Source organism: Argiope bruennichi, chromosome 2, assembly GCF_947563725.1.
Source record: "Argiope bruennichi chromosome 2, qqArgBrue1.1, whole genome shotgun sequence".
Classification (NCBI taxonomy): domain Eukaryota; kingdom Metazoa; phylum Arthropoda; class Arachnida; order Araneae; family Araneidae; genus Argiope; species Argiope bruennichi.
The window spans coordinates 118,360,586-118,387,322 of NC_079152.1; the positions used below are offsets into that span (position 1 = coordinate 118,360,586).

At 28.6% G+C, this 26,737-nt stretch overlaps 1 protein-coding gene across 2 annotated transcripts in view; it reads left to right on the top strand.

Annotated features, from left to right (window-relative positions):
- LOC129961612 (pleckstrin homology domain-containing family G member 4B-like) overlaps positions 1–26,737 on the top strand; it is a 544,990-nt gene that overhangs the window by 264,935 nt on the left and 253,318 nt on the right. The window contains exon 1 of one of the 2 annotated variants that reach the window (XM_056075119.1): positions 3,048–3,308. The exons of the other annotated variant lie outside the window; for it this stretch is intronic. The gene's annotated coding sequence lies outside the window, so the exon portion shown is untranslated. Of the gene's footprint in view, positions 1–3,047; positions 3,309–26,737 lie in introns of those variants that run through there. 2 annotated transcript variants of the gene reach the window in all.

The window sequence follows — 26,737 nt, forward strand, 5'->3', positions numbered from 1 at the left end:
TTTTATCTGTTGCATTTTTGAATATCTCAATCATAACTGTTAATTGGAATAAAAGAGAATATTTCATCAGCTTTTTTTTTTAACATTCTTGTCTTAAGGCTATAATAATTGCCATTTTTTTAATAGTCATGTGGAATACTTTCAGTAACGCGGAAGTCAGCTGACTAGAATTGAAATAACAAAATCTATATTTATTGCACAAAATATATAAAACTATACAGAAAATAATTTTACGTATAATAAATATTACTAAATGTAATTTAAAATTTGAGTTGCAACCCAATTTACGCTTTGGCAAAGTAATTGATATCCATTTATTGTATTGATTGCTTATAGTACAAATCAGTTTCATGATAGATATTTTCTTTAATGAGCGAAATATTAAATCTTTCCTGTAATAATTATATCCAAAGGAGCACCCAAGAAACAAAAACAAAATTTTATGCCTGGTCCTGATGGTCAAGGAATATATATATCGTCAAGAAAAAAAATTAATTTCAGAAAATAATTTGGTTTATTTTAAAAGGTGAAATATAACTAAAACAAGCGCACATACATTATCCTCATTTCCAAAATGGAAATTGTAATCAAATATCTGCAGAAGAACTAACGTATGCACAGCTTCTATTATTTATTCTTTTTTACACAAATTCTCCTATAAATATTTTTATTTTGCTATTTAATTAATTTTTCAGACTTTTAAATTTTAGTTCGATTATATTTAAACAATTTATAGGGGAAGGAAATTTGCGTGGATGATTTATTCTAATATATTTTATTTATTTATTTATCTTGAAAACTGGCACTATAGTCATAAAAAAAATCACTTTTTAACCTATAACATCTAAACAACTGCTGCTAATTCCTCTAATTTGATTTATTTCCTATCTTCAAATCTAAGGAAGTTATGGAGAAATGAAATTTCAATCCGCCACCATTTCAATTTACTTTGAATTAGATGGCCCATCTACGAACTCATCCGAAATTTTTATTTTTCTTACACCACATCCTAGACCAGTTAAAATTCAACTAAAATTTCTATAATTTTCTTGTAAACTAAGCATGCGCGCGCGTGTGTGGGTATGTGTGTGTTTGCAATAATTTCTGATTAATATACATTCTAAAAATAATTTTTTAATAACTCTAACTGTGGCTGCTCTGTAACTTTCAACTTCTGAGTTTCTCTGGCTATTGTTTTTCTCACGGAATCAAAATGCTGAATTGGGTAATTCTTTTCTAAAACTATATAAGCTACAAATACTTACTTGCACTCCTTTTTATTCTAATTTCTGTCTTCCTATTTGGTACACTACACCGCACTTGCCATAGCTTGGACAAAAACAATTTCTTTGAAATAATAAAGAAAAAAAAACCGTCAAAGATCTCTACTACTTATATATATATATATATATATATATATATATATATATATATATATATATATATATATATATATATATATATATATATATTAAACGGAGGGAGATTTTGAGTTTTAAGGCTTATGATCAATGGAAACCTGCAACAGAAATTTTTCCAAAGTCATGACAAGAGAACCAATAAGTAGTCTTCGTATAAGGTATCTATCTCAAAGTTGTTGACTTAATTGATGTTCTTTTTCTAAAGTCTCATCAATGATTAGTAATTGCATAGTTTGACTTTTAGTCCCTGCATGTGTGAACGCTATAACCCAAAAGTGTAGTGAATTAAGTGAATAATTTTATCACATGGTCCTTGCATTTCATTTGTTATAATTGTTTAAATTTTGACGAAGAAAAAGAAACGTGTTATCATTTTTGATTGCAGTAATACTGTATACACATTTTTTTGCACGATAATATTGTTAACTGTTTTTCAATAGAAACATATGGAAGTGGATAAGAAACATTTTTGAGGTTTGAGAATGTGTGACTAACTATGAACAATTTTTATGTCAAAAGACAGTTACTGTATAATACAGTTTTAAAAATAAAAGCATTCTGATTAAATATTTTTACTGCACCTGCAATATTTTTAATAGTTTTTATTATTGTTTTTATGCCTTACTTATAGAAATTAAATTTCTTCTCTCGTATTATGTTTTAAATAAAAATCTATTAGAAATAATATATATAATATCAGCATTTAATCCAAAAATATCGTAAAAAGAAAATGAAATATCCCAGTAGAATGATTTTCAGAAACTTCAAAAAGTTTTTATGTCAATTTCTTTCTGAATCATTTCGAAAATACATAGGGGGGAGGGGAACTAATTCACAAAAGCTCATAATGTCCTTACTATATATAAAAAAGATATTTCTTGAAATAATATAAATTTCAAAGGGAATTTGAAAATAAAAACATGCTCGAGAATTTCCCATGTTTAAAATAATTTCCATACATTGCACAGGATAGATTGAAAATATATTATTTTGATGCAGTTAAAGGAATAACTTATTTTGTTTTATCGGCATTCTTTCTTTTTCTTTGTGATTCTTTATTCCTTTATTTATGGAATATTTTCTAGCAACATTTCTTGCGATGATTTACAAAATATGTAAAAGAAGTGCATTTTTCACATCGAAAATAATGTCTTCGAAATATTTACTAAATAATTTCCTTGTAAAATATCCGGATTTAAAATCGGACAATTTATAGAATTCAATCACTGTAATAAGCACCGTGAAACTTGCAGTCTTTCACCTCATCGCGTTTCAAAGCAGACCGCTTTTCATTAAACCTCTATCGCTAGAACACTTTTTCACAAACTTTCATTAAAGAAAGAGTATTATTAGTGGGTGAAATTGACACGAAAGAATCTTATTTTCTATTAGTTTCCTATCTTCCATGGAAAGGAGGATTTCTTGCTAAAATTCCCACTGTATTTCGGGTTACGGAACATACCAACACCGTCAGAATTCCCACGGCACGCTCCCTAACTTATTGTTTATTCCTTCATCTCACGCACCTTTCCTCCCCCGCGGTCCTAGAAATCGACCGGACCAACATCTTCCACTCGATGCCAACGTACGAAGGAACGTTTCGCCAGTTGTTCTCAGACCGTTGACTGTGACTGATGCTGGAAGCACGAGTGTGTTGATATCGGAGCTGATCGTCTGCGCCGGCGAATTAGTACTCTTTTTTTTTTTCTCTCAATGAAAATATTTGCCGTTTTATTCAATTGTTTCGTTTTTGATACTAAATATTTTGATTATTTATCATTTTGTGATAAATCTGAGAGTGTTCCGAAAGACAGGATATAATCCAGTGTGGTTTCTGTTTTTACTGTTTCTTTGGATTATCCCTGGTGATATTATGCTTTGAAAAAGGTAAATAACGTTCTTTTATACGGTTTATCCAATGTTATAGTTGCACTGCATTGTAATTGCTGAAATGAATTAATATTATTGTTTATTTCATTCTGAATACGCGAATAATTTAAAAAATAACGTATTTATAATATTTACATTACATAATATATTTTAATTGATCATTGAAATATATTATGTTTTATACAGTTTTTAATATAATCGTAATTCTGTTTTGGTGTTTTCAAAATTCGTTGCTTTTTTATTTTTTATTACTTTGAATGCGAACATATGCTTGCAATAATAGGAATTTTTTAACCATAATTTGTTACTTTTGTTATGTTTTTTAACTTAATGCATAACCATGCCATATTTTAAGCATAATTTAGTTAATACATAACAAACGCAATTCTTTACCAATTCATAGGGTAAAAACAATTTTAATGTGATTTTTTTTTAGACCAGGCTTCATTTAAACTCATCTCTAGTATGCAGAATTATTACTTCTTCAATTTCTACTTCTTCGGACATGTTTTCGTTATGTTAATAAATAAACACACACGCCCATACGCACGCACACACATATAGAAAGACACACACACAGAGAAAGCATAATATCAAAAACGTGAATATGAATATGTGTGTTAAGACCGTGGTACATTTTTCGTAATTACCTACTTAAAAGCAGGTGGACACGCCTTCTTGTTTATTATCATATTGCAAATGTGAATTAAAATTTAATGAATTTGAATTCGTTATTTCTTTGTTATTATTATTATTATTTCCTGATCCGTTCATATCTCGCAATGACATGCAGTGCATATTTTAGAAATTATTAAATGTAAATTTTTGAACAAAGTGAACAAAATTTATATTATTTATTTATTTTAGGTGCGTTCTAATTTGAATGTTTTGTTTTCCAATAATAAAAAGTTTTATTTCGAAATTTTACCATCTTTTAATGAATAAATGCAACGATTTTGTGCCTGCTACAAATTGAAAAACCACGTTTTATTATTATTTATCCTTTTTTCACAATTTTTCCGAATCTTTATTTTTTATATTGTAATTAATTTATTGTTATCACTCATTAGGATAAGATATTTAGGATGATTTTTGTTCAATATATTTCGCAATGTATTTTTAAAATATATATTTTTTCGAACACCAGACATTTTTATGTTTTTCTTTAAAAAATATGCTATGGCTGTATTGCAAACTTCATTGAGTTTATTTTATTCATTCTTATCTCTTTTTTCTGTGAATTGCTGCGTTACTCGCGATATTTTTCTATTATCTCAAAGAAGAGGATAGCATCCTGCCAGCTTCATTCATAAACACTTGAATAGGGGAAGATTCCGTAAACAACTTCTCATTCTGTTCATTCATTAATTTAAGACTTCGCTACAGTATTGCAAGAATTGACAAATATAATAATCTGTACCATGTTTAATTTTTTTAAAAAGAAAAAGATAGCCTTTTTATTTAGAGTTAGTTTTTACAAATAATGAATCGTATTATTAAACAAAATATTAATATAAAGGAATGTTAAAAAAATATATTATATCAAATACATCAATAAATCATTTAAGATAAAATTCATACAAAAAGTATAGGAAACGAAAGTAATTTAATTCTATTCTTGTTAATGAAAACAATTAAAGTACTAAACGTTAAATGCGGCACTGTTTTTTGTTTTTTTTTCATTTAGCTTATTTTTTTTATGATTTTATTTATTTATTTCAATTTATCTATTTTTTTATCTTTTTAAGTATTTATGTTGCATTCAAAGTCTAAGTGATTGAAATATATATATTCATTTTCTAATTGAATTTACTATCCTCAAGTAATTGATATACAATCAGCAACGGTTATTCTTTATGTTTTATGATAATTACGTGTTCAAGATGGGTTTTTTTTAATTAAAAAGAATAATTTTAAAAATATTGTTTTAAAAATTAAACAATTAGCTAATTTATTTTTAAAAATAATATTATTAACTTCTTAAAAAAGATTTATATAATAACACTTTCAGAAAAGAATTGTTATTCCAATTTCTCCAACCAAAATTCCAATTTCTCTTCCAGATTATTATGGTCTAATTATAAACGCGATCAGTATTTGCAGTTTCAAGAGAGAAATGCGCTCTTTTCTTTTGCTTCAAAACAAAATTAGCCGTCTGTTTTTCATAACTATTCAGATTATTAGAAATAACACTGATTTTTTCCTTTATGCTTGCCAGGATGAAATTACCTCTTTTTATCTAATTGTGTAAAAAACTATCCAAATAGAACTACATTAAACTGATAAATGTGAACTGCTTTGAAAATTAATTTACGAATACAAGTAAATACTTTTAAATTTGCAATCAGCCTTCTTTTGAATTCACTTTCCTTTTAAACGTTTGCTTCTCACCCTACTGTGTGGCAATAATCGAATTTTATTTTAAAAGACAAACCGTTAAGAGTTCGAAATGGAAATTGAATTAGGTTTCGAGGCTGAATGCAACAGTAATTTTAATTGTTATCGCTTAGTGTGGTGTATGTTTCCCATTTAAAGCATCTGAAGCTTGAGAAGATAGAAGCAGTGAAAGATTATTTTAAGCATGCTTTTAATCGCACTTTCTGAGGTGCTTTCTCAATTAGAGCACCTTCTTTCATCACAACAGCTGATTTCCGTGTGTAAACAGCGGTATTTTTTTCCCCTTCACTTTCTTCCTGTGTTACGCGCCCTAGTGTTTGCAACCGTCTATCTTATCTAAACAAATCGCGCGCTCTTTCGCAAATCTTTCATCTTTGTATCTTTTTTTATAGCTTAGGAAAACAATCAGTCCTAGAATTTCGCAGTATATTTGTTCCTTGGAATTGCTATGTTTGAATTTCGTCTTTCATTTAAAATTTGATAAATTCAAGAAATTTATACGATATTGTAAAGGGATACTTAATTGTGAAAATTAGAGCACATATTTTTAAATAAATATCCATTAATTCATACAAGATTTTTATAAATTTTCTTATTTCGCAAAAAACGGTTAGAGAATATTTAAAAAGTTGCTTGTTTTGGTTTTCTCCATTTGTTTAAAATACAGCTTCATTTTTTTTTTTGTGGTATATATTTGTATGTACACATACTTACAAATAAAAGAGAAGAAAACGAAATAAAACAAAGTAAAAAAAATAAGTAAATAAAATAAGCTTAAGTAAAGCAGAAAAGTTCCAAAAGATAAAAACATACAAATGAAAAGAGAGAGAAAATATAAGACATAAACGGAAAATACAGAAAATTGTGTAATCCTATTTATGGTCCACTATTATTTCATCCTTTGATGATCAAGTATATAAACATATTATTTCTACTTTTTTTATTTATTTATATACTTTTGTGCTAATATTTGATCGGTTTCAAAAATATTTTTCAGATATAACAAGTATTTTTAATGAATCAGTTAACCCAAACTGTCGTATAAATTTTATTATCATTACCATTTAAAAAGAAGTCTTCCTCATTTTCTCTGTCATATGAAAAACTGAAATCATTCACTGCCAGCGTCATATAAATCGATAATTAAATGCATTAATTACCTATTCCTCTAAAAACTTTGTCAACATTTTGCCTCTTAAAATAAAAGCACTGAAGCATTTTAATTTAAATTTAAGCACCTTTTATTATACAGTTTTGTTTTCGAAATTCCGTTACTGGAAGGGGTAGGAAAAAGGATGGGTTGTTAAAACCAAGGTAGCTTGCGTGTAGTTTCTGACCGTTGTAGTTGTCCTTGAAATCCGACACTTGACTCACCCCTGCCTTTTCTCTCTCGTGGCAGAAACTTTTATCTTACGTATGCTAGCCAACTCTTTTCCTTCTCTCTAATTGACTTACTTATCAACTACCTTTTACGTGCTGTAATTCTTTTCACGAATGATTATTATTTCTAATTTCTAAAATAGATATATTAAAACCTTGAATCTAAAATAGTATAGAAGACTTCGAAAAGAAAGTATTTTAAAAAAGTGGATTTTTTTTGGTTTATTTATTTATTTTTTAAATCTCTTACAATTTGGATTTCAATTTAGATAAAAAAAAAAAAAATATGCATTTCAAAATGCAAAGGCAACAGATAATATTTTTTTTTTTTTTTTTTTAAATAGAACGTGTTTGTGAAAACACTGATAACGTTGTGACATTCAACTATTTACTTTTTAAACTGTCTCATTAAGATGAATGCTTTGAATTGTTTTGCTTGTGAGTTGATTTGTGCGATATGAATTATTATATAATTTGCGAATTCATTCATTTTTAGAAATTCATGCTTTAACTGAATTATTTTTTTTAAATCTTTTATTTGACTTTTAGATACAATTGAAAGATTTTAGATACGATTAATGAAATTAATTGTATTCCTCAATATATATTGTTTTGGCGAAGTTTGACATATTTACTAAGTTTTGGCATATATTAAGGTTCAAACTAGGTGTAAACAAATCGAATGAATTATATAATCCTTTTTGTCTTTTATTGTGCTTGTTCTAATTCGTTATTTCATAATCAATAGCTGTTGATAATAGATTGTACATCTTTTAATGCTAGTAAATTATTATTAGTATAATATAACTAAAATGTGAAATATATATATCTTCATATTAAGCAATGCGATGAATTTCCTATTGCTGATTCATTAATGTTGGAATTTCTAAAGACATTCTCTGGCAGTTCTCAGATAGTCTCCGGAAACGTAAAGAAAGCACTGGGGAAGGATATTTTTTACTTTCTCCCTTCTTTTGGCTGTCTTATCTTCCCAGATTAAGATTCTCAGAAATCACAGTTTAAATATGCTATTGAATGATAAAGAAGGAAATGATTTGATAAGAAAGTTCCAATTTTAGATTGTTATTCACATTAATAATTTAGGTTATATTTGATAGATAATGAATATTGGACAACTTTGAGGACAATGTTATGTTAAGGGCGATTTGCAAGGACAGTTTTTATTATACTTTTCACTCGTGGATTAGATTGACCAATTTTGTGCCTTTTCTTAAATTATGAACATTTTGTTGTTTTATTGCATCAAATTCTATTTTGAAATTCAAAAAAATCAATTTTAACAAGAATGGCATTAATTAATTCATTTATTTATAAGTAATAAATGCCATGCGTAATTGGATGCCCCTTTTCTTAGATATGAAACACGTAAAAAGATATTGTAAAATTATTTTCTTAATTTTAAATGCTATTTTTTTTTTAAGATTTAAATAAGTGAAAAAATTGCGTATATTTCAAAATGACATGAAAAATAAAGATTTCAAATTATCACTTTTTGTTTATTTAAATAGTATTTATTTATAACTTTTTTGTGTCCAGTCTGTTTAGAAGAAAATGGACTAAGTCAGTTAACTTATGCGTTATAAATAAAATATTCGATTTTGACAATAGTAGATTTATCATTATTAATCAATAGTCATTTTTGTATTAGTTTTATTATAGTTTTTTTAAATTTTGTTTGGGCAGTTTTATTTATTTTATTAATTTTATAGTAGTCGTAGATTAATTCTTAAAGAAATGTTAGTAGTCAACATTATATGGAAATCTTGAAGAATAGATTATATAACTTTGCTTACTACACCTAGTGGCTTAAAATAAAGTACGTAAAAATTTGGAAGTGTTCTATTTCTGGAAATCTAGAATGAAATTATGTATAATCTGCATAATCTGAAATTACAGAATTATTTTATTCTTTATTCCATGGTTTTTTTGTGGAAAAGTCTAGAGGCTTTTAACTATTCGAATTTGATTCATTTTAACTGTTTTAACTATTTTTACTTGAAAAATTTGGAGGACTGTTGATTTTTGTTAAACATAGAAATTCAATCGCATTATTGTTCAGAGTCTTTTTAATTTATTAGATTTTTCTGTATATTTATATAAATGAGTGACAATCTACTAGATTATAATGTTATTATTTAAGGTGACATTAAATTTATAACTATTATTATTACTGGCTGCTGTTTTTTTTTTATTTGCACAAAGTGATTTGACGTATTTGTTAGCAGAAATATAATTAATTACATAGAACTATTAGTTAGTTTATAGCAGCATGCGAATTCCTAAATAAAAAGTTCATTAAACTCGCATATCTATTTTGACAATTTATTTCTTTTTTCATCCACGTGCTTTTTAAGGTGACACAATACTTTAAAAGATGAAGTTTGCATTCAAAAACTTTCACAAAGTTGTATTATCTAGTTATTAACTTCTTTGAATTCACTCATTAGACAAGTAAGAATGAACCTAGAACCTTTAAAATGAGAACTTCTCATAAGTGGCTGTTTCTTTTCCTCTCTCTCTCTCTCTCTCTCTAAGGAATTGTGTTTGATCGTAAGGTAACCATTCTAAAAGAAATCTGGACGAAAATAATGCATTTGCATCTATACTTCACTGAACATTTTTTGTTCATTTTTACTTAAAACTTTAATGCAAGTAAGAGTTGACGTCGATGCCTTGATCAGTGTTCAACCGCAAGCGTTTCAATCTGCTGAGTTTTGCTATCTTCATTGAATTAGTGAATAACAAAAGCCAACTCTTAGTTCGTTGTTGTCGCGTGATGAACAATAATTTTCAGATTTACCTTGTAGAAAGGTACTTTTGAGAGATTAACCTGTTGTAATTTCATTCGGCAACGTCTGACGGTTTTCAGGTTTCATTTTAGAGGATTTTATGCATGATTTATGTCCTCTATGGTATCTTCCATCTATGAAAGTTCGAATTCCTTAATAACTGTCTTCATTGTTTAATTAAATGCTGTGTATAGTTAAAGTAACCGTTGTTGCGAATCGCAAAAATGGTTTCTTAGAAAAATTGTCGCTTCAAATGAAATTTATGTGTGAATGATCTATGTAACTTTTAAGTAAAGACGTTTTTCATAAGTGCAGTTAATGCGTTTTGCATTTTTTATGCTTATTTGTACTTAAGAATAAAAATATTTTTGAATATAGCTCAATATATTAGTCTTTAAATTTTACTTTTTTTATTAGATTCCTCATTATTATCGATATATTTCTTTTTCCTAAAGATTATTACATTTTCTCTCGTATATAAAGTATAGAGTAAGTATTAATTTTATCGAAAAAATGCGAATTAGAGATTCTGACGAATTTCTACATTTCAGATCTCCCTGAGTTCGAAAGACACATTTTTGTCGTTATGTCTGTCTGTCTGTGAACACAGTAATTCAATAAATAAAGAAATAAAATAAGTAAAAAAAACCGCTTTGAACTAAATAGATAAAATATGATATATGAACTTTGAATCTAATTTATAAGATTTGGAATGAAATCCATTCCGAGCAAGCTTGTTTGTCTGACTGTCTGAATGCAAGTTCACACAACTAAAAAAACACAAAGATTTAGATAAATAAAATTTGTTATGCAGGTTTAACATCTAAAAATTATCTTATCTTATTAAATTTGGAACTAATTTATCAAGATATTGACCATCTGTTGATTAGCGTGTAATAAATCAAATAAATCAATAAATGGCAATAAATCAAAAACTTAAATCAATGAAATTTGAAATGCTGTCTTGCGACTACAACTGTCGTTTCATGTGAAATTTTGATTTCAATCAGCCGGACAAAAAGACATTCAAATTGTATATTCGCGCGATACATCCAGTAAAAATGCTACATTTACGCTGAAGATCTATATTTCGTAATTACTATTCGCCGACGCTGTGCTAAGCATTCGCGGGCTTATCCAAGATGCACAATTTTGTGTTTGGGGGAGGGATGAGATCTGTATTGGAGTTTATGCACGGAAATTTAGAGAAAACCATAGCCTTTTATTTTAAAAATTGCTATCAACTGATCTGAACTCCAATTTATTGCACCAAAGTTGCATAAAGAGATACTTATTATAATTTAACAATTACTGATACATTATAATGTTAACGCTTTGACTAGAAATGTTAAATCTAAATTCAGTAATATCGGGTATGTGTTCAGTAATACCGTATATATGAACTCAAAATCTCTATTTGAGGTTCAGTAGAAGAAAAAGCATTGAAGAACTATCTAAAATGACAAAAGTTCATTTGGCAAACGGTTACTAATTATTGCAAAATTAAATAACCAATGGTGATAATATGTTATATATAAATAATATGCTTCGTAAACTTGAAATTTACTACATGAATGTATTTTTCTCCCACATCTTCTCAATGATCATTTAAGAGACACTACATTAGGAACTGAACCAAATTATTGATTCATCAGATATCACTTGGCCAAAGAAAGGATCTGGAGTGAAAGCACGAGTGTGTTGGTTGTGCTCTTTCGCAAAGCTCAGCAGGTCATTCTTGTTCAGGGAATGGATGCCGGTTCTAACGGGGAATGTCTATCTGGGCAAAATCAATACTCATTCTGGGAAAGGGGAGAGTAAATTGAATAAGAATAGATGTTTAGGATTTAGATGTTAGGAAAAATAGGACTTAAAATAAGTGTAAGCCATTCCAAAAACCCTTATTAGTTCTTTATACATTTATGGAAATTGTACTGTGTTTTATAGAAACCCTAATTTACAAAAATTAATAATATTTGCTTATAATAAAGATGAATGTGCTTATGTTGGCCGAACTATTTGACTCAGTTCTACGCAACTTGACAAATATATACTTTAGAGGCAAGAATTTGCACCTTGCGAGTGTTATTTTCAAAATTTTAATTAATTAAAAATTAAGAGAAATGTTGATGTTTTTCTGTGATAATAGGAAAATTTTAGGTACAAAAATGATTGTTAAACTATCTTAAAATTAAAAAAAAATTATCATTTCAATGGCATTACTTTATTGCCATATAAATTATTTTTCTATTTTAACTACTTTCTTAAAAAAATATTTTAAGCAAAATTTACAACAATATATTTCATTCTTGAATTCAAATTGTTTTTATTGTTGCTATTATTATTTGTTTCTTATGTCTGTTTTTCCATCGTCGATATTACGTTTCGGATTATATTTGTTGTTGGAACCGATATCAATTTTAAAAAAAATGAAGAGTTTATAACAACAAAATAATATATCATTCTTAAAAGTTGAACTCAAATCATTTTTATTATTGCTACAAATATTTCATCTTGGCTTTTTTTCATTGTTTATGATATGAAAATTTTTCCATGTGAATTAGATTTAAATATAAGTAATGTTTTGATAAAATTCAAGCCATGGTGAAAAACTTTTAAAGGGCTCCTTATTTTTAAACACTGCTACTCTTTCCTGTAATGCAATTGGCTATATTTAGACAGAAAATTACGGAAATGCATAGCACAATAAATAAAATGATATAAAGCTTCTAAAGTAGTATTAGTTTTATCTCTATCAAAATTTGGATTTAAAAAAATTCTGCAGAAAGCCTTAATGGTATTTAAGACTAGATAAGTTTTGGTCTAAATGCTATTAATAAAAAATTGTTATTTTGTTTGTCCATTACACAAAATATTTATTTGAAAGTTTTGGCATCCCGGCGATCCAACTGAGGGACACAGGTGATTTGTGAAAACCTTTTCTTTCTTTTGTCTCAAGCTTTCGCAGGCAAACATCATCTAAGCATATTTATTCAAGCAAGCCCTCAAGTATTTTGATATCCATTAACTGTAACTTTTTCGCTCCTATGGGGTAACAGCCTTTGTCGCTATATCCCTCACTGTTTATATTCAAGTTCAGTTCAGTTCAGATTTGTGAAACATAAAGTGAACCATAAGTAATTTAATTGAATTTAAATACAAACAATATTCCGAGCAACTGGTTGGTCGTCAAACATGATTTGTTGCTGTGCTACATCTTTTATTGAACATGGCTTTATTGAAACAAAAAACATAAGCATTAAACAAACAAACCTACAAGGTGTGACAAAATTTGTGTTATATTGGAGATGATGAGGCCAATTTTTTGTTATGTTTTATATAGAAACCTACCGTCAAAATAATATAATTGGAAAGTTGCCGATGATTTGATTTCAAGCGTTTGTTGACATGAATAGGTTTTGCTATTTTTTGCTTTACAAAGCCAAAATATTTGCATCCTTTATTTCCAAAATAGGATTTACATCTGTTGTTTCTCAACAATTAGCTGATATCGAACTTATTAGTACGGTGGTTCCTTTTTTGGATAATTTTCTGACAGGTTTAGGCCATTGATTGGCATCCTTTGAAAAATCATCCGTAACCTTGCTAATATCCGTGAGCTGTTTATAGAACGAAATTAGATCGAAATTTAGCGGATTATCATTAAAGCTCACATATTTCAGAACATTTTTCCTCCTGTCCACCTAAACGGGAGGCCCGGGCTTGTTATCACGTCACTTAATTGTAGGTCCCACCATACACTATCCACAGCCCCACGTAGCGCCCAGTAATCCGATATGACAGCAGGATGAGTTATATCTTTCAGGTCCATGGCCGGATTGAGGACATATAGAGGGGGCCCTCGGAAGAACGTTGAAAAGATCGCCGCGTGATGTGGAATCAAATATTTTTATTGCCTTGGACTCGCGCTGAATTTATGGCTCATGATGCAAGCCAGTCACATAGCTGGTGTGTCGTATATTTTACTGTGGGATCTTGAAAGTAGTGGTAAAAATACCCTGATCTAGTTGAAATTCAGTAAATGATTAAGGATCTGAAGGTTATCAAGGTTTTTAATGTGGGTGCTAGAATGGAAAACTCCACTTTTTTTTATTTTTTTTCTTCAGTGCCGCGTGGTGTAGATTGATTTTGATATTAAGGTTTTAATGCTGTAATTCTATTACGGGGTAATTTTTCCCCTTGTTTTTAAAGTAAGAGTTTAAAGGGTCCCCCCCCCCTTTTTTTTTTCCTGCTCGAAAGATTTGTGCCAGTGATTTTATCTCGTTATATAGAAACAAATTCATATTTGCCATTTGTTTTATCAGCCTTTTTTACTTTCTCTTATACGAAGCATAGAGAGAGAGTATTGTAATTGTCAAAAAATTCGTATTAGAGATTTTGACGAATCTCCACGTTTTAAAACCTTTTTTTAGTCTGAAAAACGTATCTTTGGAAAATGTCCGTCTATCTGACTTTGACAAAGATAATTCAAAAACGCTTGGGTGAAATTTGGTGCATAGACTTTACATCAAATTTGTAGATTTCTGTGCCAAATTTGGAACAAAATTCGTCCAGAGAAAATATATCTGTCAGGTTTTATCTTTCCTCTTAATCTATCAATACCCATTATCACATCTTTCATTCCACTTACCTACCGATACCATTTCACGTAACCCTGGATAGGGGAAGGGGTGCAAGTAACAAAAGGTGAGAAATGCTGGTTTAAACAAATAAAATAATGGTATATATACTCGTATTAAGCAGTCGTTGGCAGGCAGAAATGCTAATTCTAAATTTATACAGATCTAAGACAATAATTTTTAAAAATTATGTGATTTTTCTTCATTAAAAAAATCTTAGAATTAGTTTTAAAACTGAAGACTAATTTCGAATTAATTGCTTAACAAGAAGATTTTTATTTGTAATTTTCGAGAACATTTTATGTGGACTATAAAAAAGATTTATATGAATTATAAAAAGGAAATTAAAATTATTTTATCTTGTAGTCGGAACTTTTAATTATTTTCTTTTTAAAGGAATTATGCTTTAAAAAAATTGATTTTTTTTAAAACAAATTTTTCGGAAAGAATAAAACCTCTTACTTTAATGGATTACTCTGTCATTTAGTAGCCTAATAAAAAATCTGTCATTATAATATTATGTATTAGTTACCGATAATTTATATTTTCTGATTGAATTCATTTTATTATGTCTACAATAACAAATATTAATACTAGTAATTTAAATTTTGATACTAGTAACAAATTTTGGTACTAGTAATTTAATCACCGTTTACTTTATAAGATAATGGCTGGATTTAGAAGGTACTTAAGATATTGACGTACGATTTTTTTTAACGAATATGCAAAATAACAACTCAGTAAAGAGCCGCTTATAAATTTGTCAAATAATGTCATACTAATGAAAAGACGTATGATCGAAATTTTAATAAATATCTTATATTATTGTAAATTTGATGCTGTTCATGCGAATTCATTAAAAACAATAATTTTATAGCTTTTTAATATTTTGTAGCGTATTTTTATAATAATTTTTTTATAGCTATATAGCATATTTCTACATGTATGGAAAACAATTTTATTTTAAAACTATGCATGCTTCATAAAGATGAAAAAAAAAATCATACTTATGAGGCGGCCTTGTAGTCTAATATTACATTTCTTATTTCATACATTTCATTTTCTTATTTCTTATTTTCTGTTGCGTATTTTTATAATAATTTTTTTATAGCTATATAGCATATTTCTACATGTATGGAAAACAATTTTATTTTAAAACTATGCATGCTTCATAAAGATGAAAAAAAAAATCATACTTATGAGGCGGCCTTGTAGTCTAATATTACATTTCTTATTTCATACATTTCATTTTCTTATTTCTAAAAGAAATCAGAACAATTTTTCTTTATCATTGTTTAAGTTAATTAATTTCAGACACTTTATCGTCTGTAATTTCATCAATTTTAAAATTAACTCCACTTTATCGTCTGTTAATTCATATATTTAAAAAAAAAATACTGTCTCATGATATTGTCATCATAAGTTACGTGATCTCGAAACGAGCAGGGAAAATGGCATATAGCTAAAGCTTTACATTGTATAGACACATTCAATCATTTTTTTTTAGATTGGTTTCAAATGAAAGCGATTCATGATGTGAAACATATAAAAGATGCTTTACTGTATATTAACATTGAGAAGCATTGTTCTGGTCAAAAAGTGTATGTTAAGTCAAATGTACTCGTTCTTTCAAATAAAAAAGATAATTTATTTCTAATTTTTTCTAGAAATTTGGAGAAAACATACTTATTTCTCAAAAAATGAACTAACTAAACTTATCTAATTGTAGGCATAAGAAACAATTTTCTTCCATTTAATGGTTACAGGTGCAAGATAAATTGGCTACTATATGAATCAATTTTCAATTTGCGGTTAATTTCTCATTCTTTCATTTTATTTAATGCATGCTACCGTCATTGTTTCAAGCAAAACTGCTCATAATTACTGACAGGGTTAAATAAAATTAGAGTGATTAATCAGTTTTGCAGTCAAACAGAAAGCGGAATATTAAAAAAGAGTTATTTATTGATTTCATTCATAAACAGCTTTTACATATTCACACAGCCATCTATTAGATACACCATCAATTACAGATAGACTGTGTGACATATTGTGCTACTTACTTCATCTTTTTCTTTGCATTCCTTTTTTTTCTATATGAAATCGAGGTAATAAGGCTAACCAGTTTAACTTAAATTTGTTAATTTTTTTGTTATTTGTTTATTTACTTATTTTTTTTTTAGCTGTTTAATTCTATTATAGTTTGGTTAGCATTTTTATGTACTAGAAACTCACAACTTCCGAGAAATTTGGGAATCAAATCAGTTTTCAGATTTTTTTTTTTATTGTTAAATTTTGTGCTCCTTAAAATTTTTTTTAAATAATTAGTACTAAATTTATTATTTATTCTTTATTTTAGTTTAAAATATTAGATTTTGCAAATATTCTGATTTTTTTTTATGCTTTTACACATTTTCTTTTTTTAACACCCTGAAATTGTCTCTATGAATTCAAATCACTAAAACAACTTTTTGATTAAAAAAAAATTATTTTGATCAGACTTACTACAATTAATTTTTTTTCTTTCATTTTTTTATCTACTAAGTCTCGAAAGTATAAAATTTGCCTTCCATTTTTCATACGTGAATATTTCAGATATGCACTGTAACAAATAAAAATATTTTAGAGACTTGTTTGTATATCTTATCATAACGGCAAGGTTGCCCTTCAGTGAATCTTCTGTGAGTGTATCTCTCTACCTCATCTCTCGCATAGAAATTTCAAATCAACTTACTTTCTAATGTAATAACTGCTGGCAAAGCACGCTTCGCTGCTGCACCCGGGTCAGGATACACTCATCCCACACATTTAACTTCCTTTGAAGTCTTATTTTTTTTCCTAAACATTTCAACTCGTTATAATTCCTACTTGTTCTTCTTCTCTATAATTAAACTTTTTTTTTTATCATTGTTTTTGCCCTTTCGCAATAAAAGCATCTGGCACTATTTATGCATGAGCAGCTTTCTTTAAAAATGTAGAATTTTTTTTCAGTTTCATTTTTTATTCGGATGTAATACAAAATACGTTTGTTCATTAAAAAATTAACTGTTATTCGCAAATAGTCTTTGCGATTTCATTACCGTGTTTTGCGCCAGAATGCGGAAATATATTCTAATAATGAAGATGAATGTTTTGTGGGCGTGCGTATGTATATATATTGTCGATCTACAGGCGATTTTTTAAAAAGATTTGAAAAATCGCCTGTAGATCGACATTAAAATTTTAATTATTTAAAAATTAAGCCAAATGTTGACATTTTTACACGATCATTTCCGAAAATGTCATTGCACAAAAAAGAATTTTATATCGTTTGAAATTTTTTTTTAAAAAAAAAGTTTTTTAAACGATTGTAATTTAATAATCATGCGAATTTTTCTTGAATTTTGGCAAATTTTTAAATCGATACTTAATTTCCAATAGTAGATTATATTACTGCTCTGAAATTTATACCTTTTTCATTGTTTCATCAAATATTTATTAACGTGATTTTCTGTCATTTTGAAAAGTTAAAGAAGTTTCTGTTTAATACTGGTGTAGTTTACTAGATAAATAAAAAAGTGAAGTTGCAACACCGTAAAATTTAGATAAGCGCATTTTTTCCCCTTGATAATGCTACAATGTCTTGGCACTAGTCTCCATTTGAAAAGCTCATCTACCCAATAAATAAAACTTAAGTAAAACAATTAAAATAACACTGCTTTACTGCCAGATAATCATAGACATGAAGTTATATTTAAATGATTTATTAGAAATCGAATATAATCAATATTTCCGTTTAATCAGCTGGTCATCTAAAGCGATTAGTTATACAAAAAAATAATATGCTTCTTTTTTTTTTTTTTTTTAATTCTGTTTTTGTGTCTGAATATAATGTTAAAGGCATCGATCATTTATTAATATCAATTAGTTGATAATGAATTAAAACGCTATAATATTATTACATCAGTTAATAGCTGTCAATTAATAATTATCTTTAATATAAAGCAAGTGCTGTAAAGCATTTTTCTCTTTTTAAAGAATATTCAAGGCAAGTAGGCTTTAGTGAATAGTTGATTTCCGGAGATTAATGAATACTAAAAATTATAATCAAATATTTTGTATAATTGGATCATTAATAGCTTCCTTGGCAGAACATTTTTAAGATTCTAATTTCAATGTACATTTAATTTATTACATGCATACATACATTCAACTTTATTATTAGTAGAGATATATAAAAAGTGTATTTGGTGGTACTATTTTTTCTACAATTTATATCGAATTTCTGGACATTCTTATTTATATATTTAACAAATTCAGTATATGATAATTCACATTTGTTTTTTTTTTGTGTGTGTGTTCATTTCTGAACTGAGTATTAATGCATGTTTTAAATATGTGCTTGAAAAGAAAATAATGAGGCAGATATTACGTTAATTTTAATCCTAACTCATTTGCTTTGTCCAAAAACAGCATGGGTAAATTTAAAACATTTTATGCTTTGCCTTTTTTTCCTCCTGAGATTTTAGTCTGTTATTCATAGATATTTTTTAGTGTCAGAAACCATATATAATCTATTACACTACTATATTTTTATTTGAAAAAAGATTATGTTAAAATACGAAACTTTCTTTGTCTATATGAGACATACATGAATCTTAATTTTATCGAATATTTTTAGAGCCTTATATTTAGTTGAAAACTTGTCTTCAATGAATTCCGATATCTGGACCTTAATATTAAGTTTCAAATCATTTTTTAAAGCATCAGCTCTTTATTTTAATCGTGTTTTTTTAAATATTATACTCTACATTTTACCACTTATTGACTCTTGATACTTGAATCCGCGTTTCTGATCAAAAAAAATGGAGCAACTAGACCATTGAACGAGCAGACGTGATATGGATTCATGCTATTCCTGCTGTAAATTAAATTCTCTACCTCGTCTATCTCAAAGAACTTAAGAAGCAATTTGTTATTTCATATTTTTCCTCATAAAGTAAATTTAATAATTATCGCAGACATTCAGGATCTTACAAAATTTTGTGTTCAGGTGAGAATGTAGGTGGGCTTTACTTATCATCCTAACTCGTGTGTTAAGCAATATTTTGACAGTTTTCTCTTGTGAGTTAGTTCATTTGGAAAGTAGAACTGTTTTTAAATGGTTCAAGGATGGCGAGTGGGTCGGATGCGTTGCCCTTGCGTCATCATGCCTGTGCCACATCTTTTTTAGTTATTAGACCCACTTTTTGAAAGTAATATTGTTTTTTTTATTTTGTGCCACGTGTCATCATGTCAACGTTTGTTTCTTTTTCACACACATCTGGCGGTTGCATTGTCAACGCTTAACTTTTTTCTCATTAAAAATCTGTTTATCTTTTTTTCTTTCCTATTTACATATTTTTTTTTAAAGATCATTAGCTGAGTCAGGGAAGGAGGATGTGTTTGAATTTGATAGTTTCAAAATTTTTATATTTTGGCTTTTTAAAAAATTAGAATTTTTATAAATGTTTTTTAAGACCATAATACTCTTTTAAATGCTTTTTCTTGACTGACGTTTGAAAATTACTGTTTTCAGACGTCAATGTTTTTACGCATTTACGAATTTCGAGATTTGAAAATTATTGATGAATTTATAGTTTGCAATGGTGCAGTATTTTTGAGAGATGTTGTTGATGATAAATACATTTATAAATATTGATTAAGCATAAAATGTGAAGTTTTTTTGTATTCATTTTCGATAGCAAAAGACGCCCAATTTTCCACAGAAAATGAAAATGCTTATGCTGTGTCATAGTTGAACAACCTTTCACCTTAGGCGTTTCTTTTTCTTTTCTTTCACGCTTTTTCTCCGATGATAACTGACATGGGCATAACTTATTGAGAAGAATTAATGATATGTTTTTTTGGCTTTGTCTTTGATCGAGTTTGTTTTCTCTACAGTAATCTCCTCCCCCTTCTTTCTTCAAGAAATAGCGAGTTTGACATGTGTATTTACATACTTTAGTCCATTTTTTTTTTTTTTTTGGATAATACCATTTTACATAAATCTGTCACTTCAGAATTTTTGCAAAGAGAAAAAGCTTGCGAAGAGAGGAAATATTTAATAGGTCTCTGTTTTCCCAGATATCTTTTTCCTATTATTACTTTTTAAAAAATATATTTTAGCTTCCATTTTTTTTCTTCCATTAGAGAACAATTTCGGACTTAAAAAAATCGAATTATAAACTTTTTTTGAAGTTCAAGTAAAATAAATAGTGGTTAGGACACTTTGTAATAACTTTGCTATTGAAATTGTAATGTAAACTCTACAAAATATGAATCCGCATCATATTAGTATGAATTCCTACTTGTTTGTAGAAATCGATAGTTGAAAGAAGAAAAGAAATGATTGTCAGTGGAGAGTTATATTTCACTTTAAAAGGTCCTAAATGAGAAAAATGAATTATTTGAATACAGTAGACTCCCGATTATCCGCGGGCCGGTTATCCGCGGTGCGGATTATCCGCGCCTGCCGCACAAAGTTTTTTTTTTTTTTTTTTTTTTTTTTGACTGATTTTTTCAAAAAGGTGCAGTTTTACAGTTATGCTTTTGTAATTACATAATACATTACAGTATTAAAACAGTACATATGTATTAATTTTTCTGTATATCCTTGACGCCTCTCGTAAATACTAAGCACTTTTCTGTTTTGATTAACAAAATGCATTTTAGGTTAGCTTTGAATGATATTCTAAAATATTAAGCGTTAGTTAAACATTTCCTGCTGTTTATTTTACGTTTTATTGTACATAAAACGATTTTTCAAAGTTGGAATGGCTGTTTTCTCTTTTGCTATACCCGTTTTTGGCGTTTTTCGGATTATCCGCGCCACCCAATTCCGCGGATAATCGGGAGTGTACTGTATATGGATTATTTGAAACTATTAAGTGAAAAATAGCTCCTCTTGAAACTGCATAACTAAAATAGCTTTCTACAAAATTAACTCAAAGCATGTTATACTGATAGGTCAGAAATAAAATCACCGGTAGTGTTCTCTCCGTGACTTCCTCGTATAATTACAAAATATAGCACTATTTGGTTTTAACCATATAATGAAGTTAATTGAACTTGTATTTGGTAACCCATGCTGGCATTCCCAGTAGAATTTAATACAAAACAACAATTTCAGTGTTTAGACTATGTTTTAAAATTTCACTCATTTTTTAATAACTCTATTCATGTACTCAAGGATAGCAAAATACACAAAAGGCCTTTACTTTTGTCGTATTAACTATTATATTTCATTTCGGCTCTGCAGTTTTGATAGCAAAACCATGTCCAAATTTCATTCGTAAACGTCGTTACGTTTTTCAGTTATCATTTTTTTAGGTGATTTCTTTAGGAAGATTACCTATTGCAGTGGTTCTCATGACACGACTTCGGGAAAATTTCTTCAGTTCTTCACCGATCATGGTCCCTAGAATTCAAAACTACCCTTCGTTCAATATGTATATACGTATAACGCTTTGCCCATGTTATCTTGCAAACAGGATCACTAGAGTAATTTTATTTGGATTTTTACTAGCTTGGAATATGTTGTTACAAATGTAAAAATCTCGGACGAGTTCGTAAATGTTCATCTAGCACAAAAGAAGTAGAAATGGGTGTGGGGTGGGGGTGAAATTTTCATTCCGCTTTAACTGTCTTAAAATTAAGGATAGAAAAATAAACTCAATTAGCCAGATTAGCGCCTCATTAAGACAAACTTTTGCATTTAAAGTTTTTTTAATATTAAATTTAACAACATTTGTATTTAAAGTTTTTCGATAACTCTTAGAAGTTAAGGTGCTGAAAAGTGATTTTCTCGCCCTAATTTTGACCTTTTCCAACATTACCAATTTATGTTGCCAAGTAGTAATCCAGATGTAAAGGAACCCATCTTTGCATTCTAGCTTGCCGAGAAGTTTTTTTTTTTCTCTCCATAAATACAGTGATGCAAAATTCCAAAAATGAGATTTTTGTAGTCAGAGAGCTCTAAAATTTTGGAATTTGTCGATGATTGCATTGTTTTTATTTTTATATTAAAGCTAAAAGTTTCAGATTTTTTTTTTAAAAAATCCATTAAAGATATTTTGTTGAAAAATAAATTTAAATTTGTAAAAAAAAAGAAGCTTTTTCTAAATTATTTTTTCAATAACATTTCTTTAAAATGAAGTTTGTCAACTGTTAAAATTTGCATGCTACAGATTCAACCCTTCTGATTTGCTTTCTAATGCAAGTTAAACTTGAAAATGGAACCCCATATTTCTTGATTCATTTTACATTTATAAATCACCTCAGATCTTCAAAATGCTATTCCCCCAACTCCCCAGATGCAAATTCTCTCATCTCATCTTTTAGATTTTCATCCAGGTAACAAAGAGAGAGAAAGAGTTGGCGGAGCCTCAAAAAGAAAGTGACTCTGATCATGAAATGACGAGGAAGCCTCCAATCAAGATACACCTGATGAATGAACTGTGGGAGTCGGGAGTTGCGAAAGATAGGTGATGGCGGAAGAAAATGTCATAATTTTGAGGTGCCCGAGATGATTAAGCGGGGAGGGGGAAGACGAGTTCTCATTATGCTGCAAACGACCTTACCAGGAAGCGACCTTACTGGCTCTTCTTTTATCTCGATATAAGGTTTCCCTTTCTCTGGTCTGACGCACCAGACGCGCCTATACAATCATCTCGCTTTAATAAGAAATGCGATTCGTGCCTGGTTTGTCTTCCAGGGAAATTTGTAATGGTATCATGGTTTCTTCTCGTTGAAAATCACCTCGTTTTTCACCGTTTTGAAATGGGTTTCATTAAAAAGGCACTTTTTTTAACTATTGTATTGTTTTTTAAATTTTAATTGGCGCAAAAAAAAAAGAGTAATGACTATTTTGTGAAATACATCATTATTTTCTGATTTTGTGAAAAAAAAAGTTATACATTTTCATATAAAGGTTAACATCGAAAAGAATCAATTATAAATTATTTTTAAATAGAAATGACATTTTATTAATTTAAGAATGCAGTAAATTGGCATTTATATAATTTATTTATGGTAGCATTTGTTTTAAATATTTTTACTTAAAAAGATTTTAATACAACTTAAAAGAAAATTTTTATTTACTTAAAACAGTTTTCATGTTTGTTATGGAGAATTTCTTTCAATCTATTTTACAACATTTTCCGTACGTTATTTGCGGTATCTATCAGATATTGGTATTGATTAACTTCAATGTAGTGAATAAATATCGCGGTATTTTATAAATTTTATGATCATTGTGCAAAACATTTGGATTATCTGAACATTACATCCATCTTTCTATAAAAAAAAAAAAAAAAAAAAAAAAAAAAATTGTTGAGCTCCATATTCATGAAATGCAAATTTCAAAAGATATTTAAAATAATCCTAAATATTACTCATGTTGTTGTCCAGTAATTCATAATGTTGAAAGCATTTTTGATAAAATAATTTGATTGTAATGATAATTTATATGCGATAAATTATTCCTAATCTGTATATTATAAGTTTTGATTTTTTTATCCATTAAATTTCCGGTATTCAATCTATTTTTGTAAAGGAATGGGTTCTTTACATGATTCTGAATAAGATATTTTTAACCATAGATCCTAAAAGAAGCTGCTTTCCCGCCTAGACCCGCCTCGGTGGCGTCCGTCTTTTTCCTGTTAGTACTCTCGTGGCATTGCAGCATATTTAAAGTAGAAATAATTATCTGCACTTATCTTATATAACTTATCCATATTTTTATACCCTACAATGACTTTGTGTATTTATTATAGATGCATGCTATTATTGCAGAGATTTCTTGTCTTACTTTTTTTTTACTTTCTAATATATAAAGTGTACTGTAATTGTCAACGTTTGAGTTTGGATTTCAAGATGTGATTTCCGCAAAAATATACAGAATGTTCATTAATTATTGTCGGGGTTTCCGTACCTCATAACTTTCGAATAAAAAATATTACGCAAAAACCGATTACGTATTCGTAAATTACAGCTCAAAGAATTTTATTAATGATATTAAAGTGTAAAGCTTGCACAATTTGCACTTTGTAGGTATTCAGCTGAAGGCGGTTCTTTGAGTTGTACTTTACGAATACATAATTCTTTGTAATTTACGTATTCATAATTCTTTGAGTTGTACTTTACGAATACATAATTCTTTGTAATTTACGTATTCATAATTCTTTGAGTTGTACTTTACGAATACATAATTCTTTGAGTTGTAATTTACGTATTCATAATTCTTTGAGTTGTAATTTACGAATACATAATCGCCTTCAACTGAATGCCTACAAAGTGCAAATTGTGCAAGCTTTACACTTTAATATCATTAATAAAATTCTTTGAGTTGTAATTTACGAATACGTAATCGGTTTTTGCGTAATATTTTTTATTCGAAAGTTATGAGGTACGGAAACCCCGACAATAATTAATGAATACCCTATATTTAAAGCTGATATTATGTGGTTTAAGATATTGCATTTCTCTCATGAATGGTGCTTTAGTAAGTAACGATTTAAGACGACAAATTTGAATTTTTTTTACTTTAATGTTTTTTTTTCTCATTATTATTTTATTGCTTTAGTTTATTAAATTTGTAGGGAGAATGCTCGCATCTCTTTGTACATATACTTCAAAAACATTTTCTCGCCAGTTATTCACACTTCGCTCTGCAATATGGCACACTCAACTAAATATTTTGATGTCACCGAATAAAATAGTTCATTGGCTTCTTTGAAGTTTTGGCAAAGACCCACATGCGCATCTTCATTGAAAGATAAATATTTTTGTAAGAATGGAGCGGGGGTGGGGGTGAGTGAGTGTGGAACCACGCCAGCATTCTACTATAAACCATTGAAATATTTCCGGCAGGTGAATTCATGAATGGAATCTACTGAGAGGGAGAGAAGATATGAATTATATAAATTGAAAGAAAACAAACATAAAAAATATATCCTTGCAGGGGGGGGGATAAATTGGGGTGAATTTTGTATTATCTTTTTATATCCAAAGAAAACTTGCTCGTCTCCATTTTTTTCCCCGCCTTTTCTATTTTCGTGTTGCAGTGGGTTTTTTTTCTTTTCTTTTCTTTTTTCTTTCTTTCTTTTTTTTCTTTCTTTTTTTTCTTTCTTTTTTCTTTTTTTTGGATAGTTCCCAAAATTCTCTGATGAAGCAGGAAGTTCTACCTTTTAAACTCTTAATAGGATATTTCTGATCACACTATAAAAAAGTCATATTGAGACCCAATATAAAAATGTGTCTTAAGTGTTTCACTAAGATCATTTTGTAAAAAGGCTGCAAGGTGGAGAGAGTACTTATCGATTAACCAGATGATTTAGGAGGACCTTTATAAAGCTGTCAAGTGTAAATGATAGGTGTTTGATCTAGATACTACTGTTGAAGAGGGCCAATAAAAAGGATTATGCGGTGTCTTTGTATGGTTGTGCACGCAGTTTATAGCCTCTATATATAGCGGAGTTGAATGTTTTGGTGGATCTTTGAACTGATGTGAGCTACTGTGCGAACAATAGTGACTTTTATTATTTTTTTCTGTGCTTTGTCGTGAAATCAGGTTTCTATTAATGTATACAGTTTGTCATAAACATTTCTAAAATAGGGTCGACATCAAGCTGCGATATGTCCTAGACTTGAAATGGAACAATCGGCTGCATGGTATCCGATGATGCCGCGCCTTCTCCATTAATTGATTAATACCCTATAATCATACCTTTAAAGGTTAACTCTAAAACCACTAATTACCGAAAACACTATCGTAACACATGTGTTTATTGTAGACGACAGGAAAGATTCTGCAGGATGTAACAAGAGTCATACTATTTTTAGATTGCAGTATTAGTGACAATATTGTAGCAATTTTTTAAAGTATCTTCCTTTGGAAAGTATTTAAAGCAGAAATAGTTATCTGTATTTATCTTATATATAACTTATCCATATCTTTATAGACTACAATGACTTTATGTATTTATTATAAATGCATAAATTACAGACATTATTTCTCTATCAAGAAAATTTTATAATCGTTAAAAACTTCGAACTCTAGATTTTGACGGACCACCACGTCCTAGTTCTTCCCGAGTTCGATAAAACGCATTTTTGTTGCTATGCCTCTTTACTACAAAAATAACCCAAAAACCCACTGAACTATACCAATGAAGTTTGA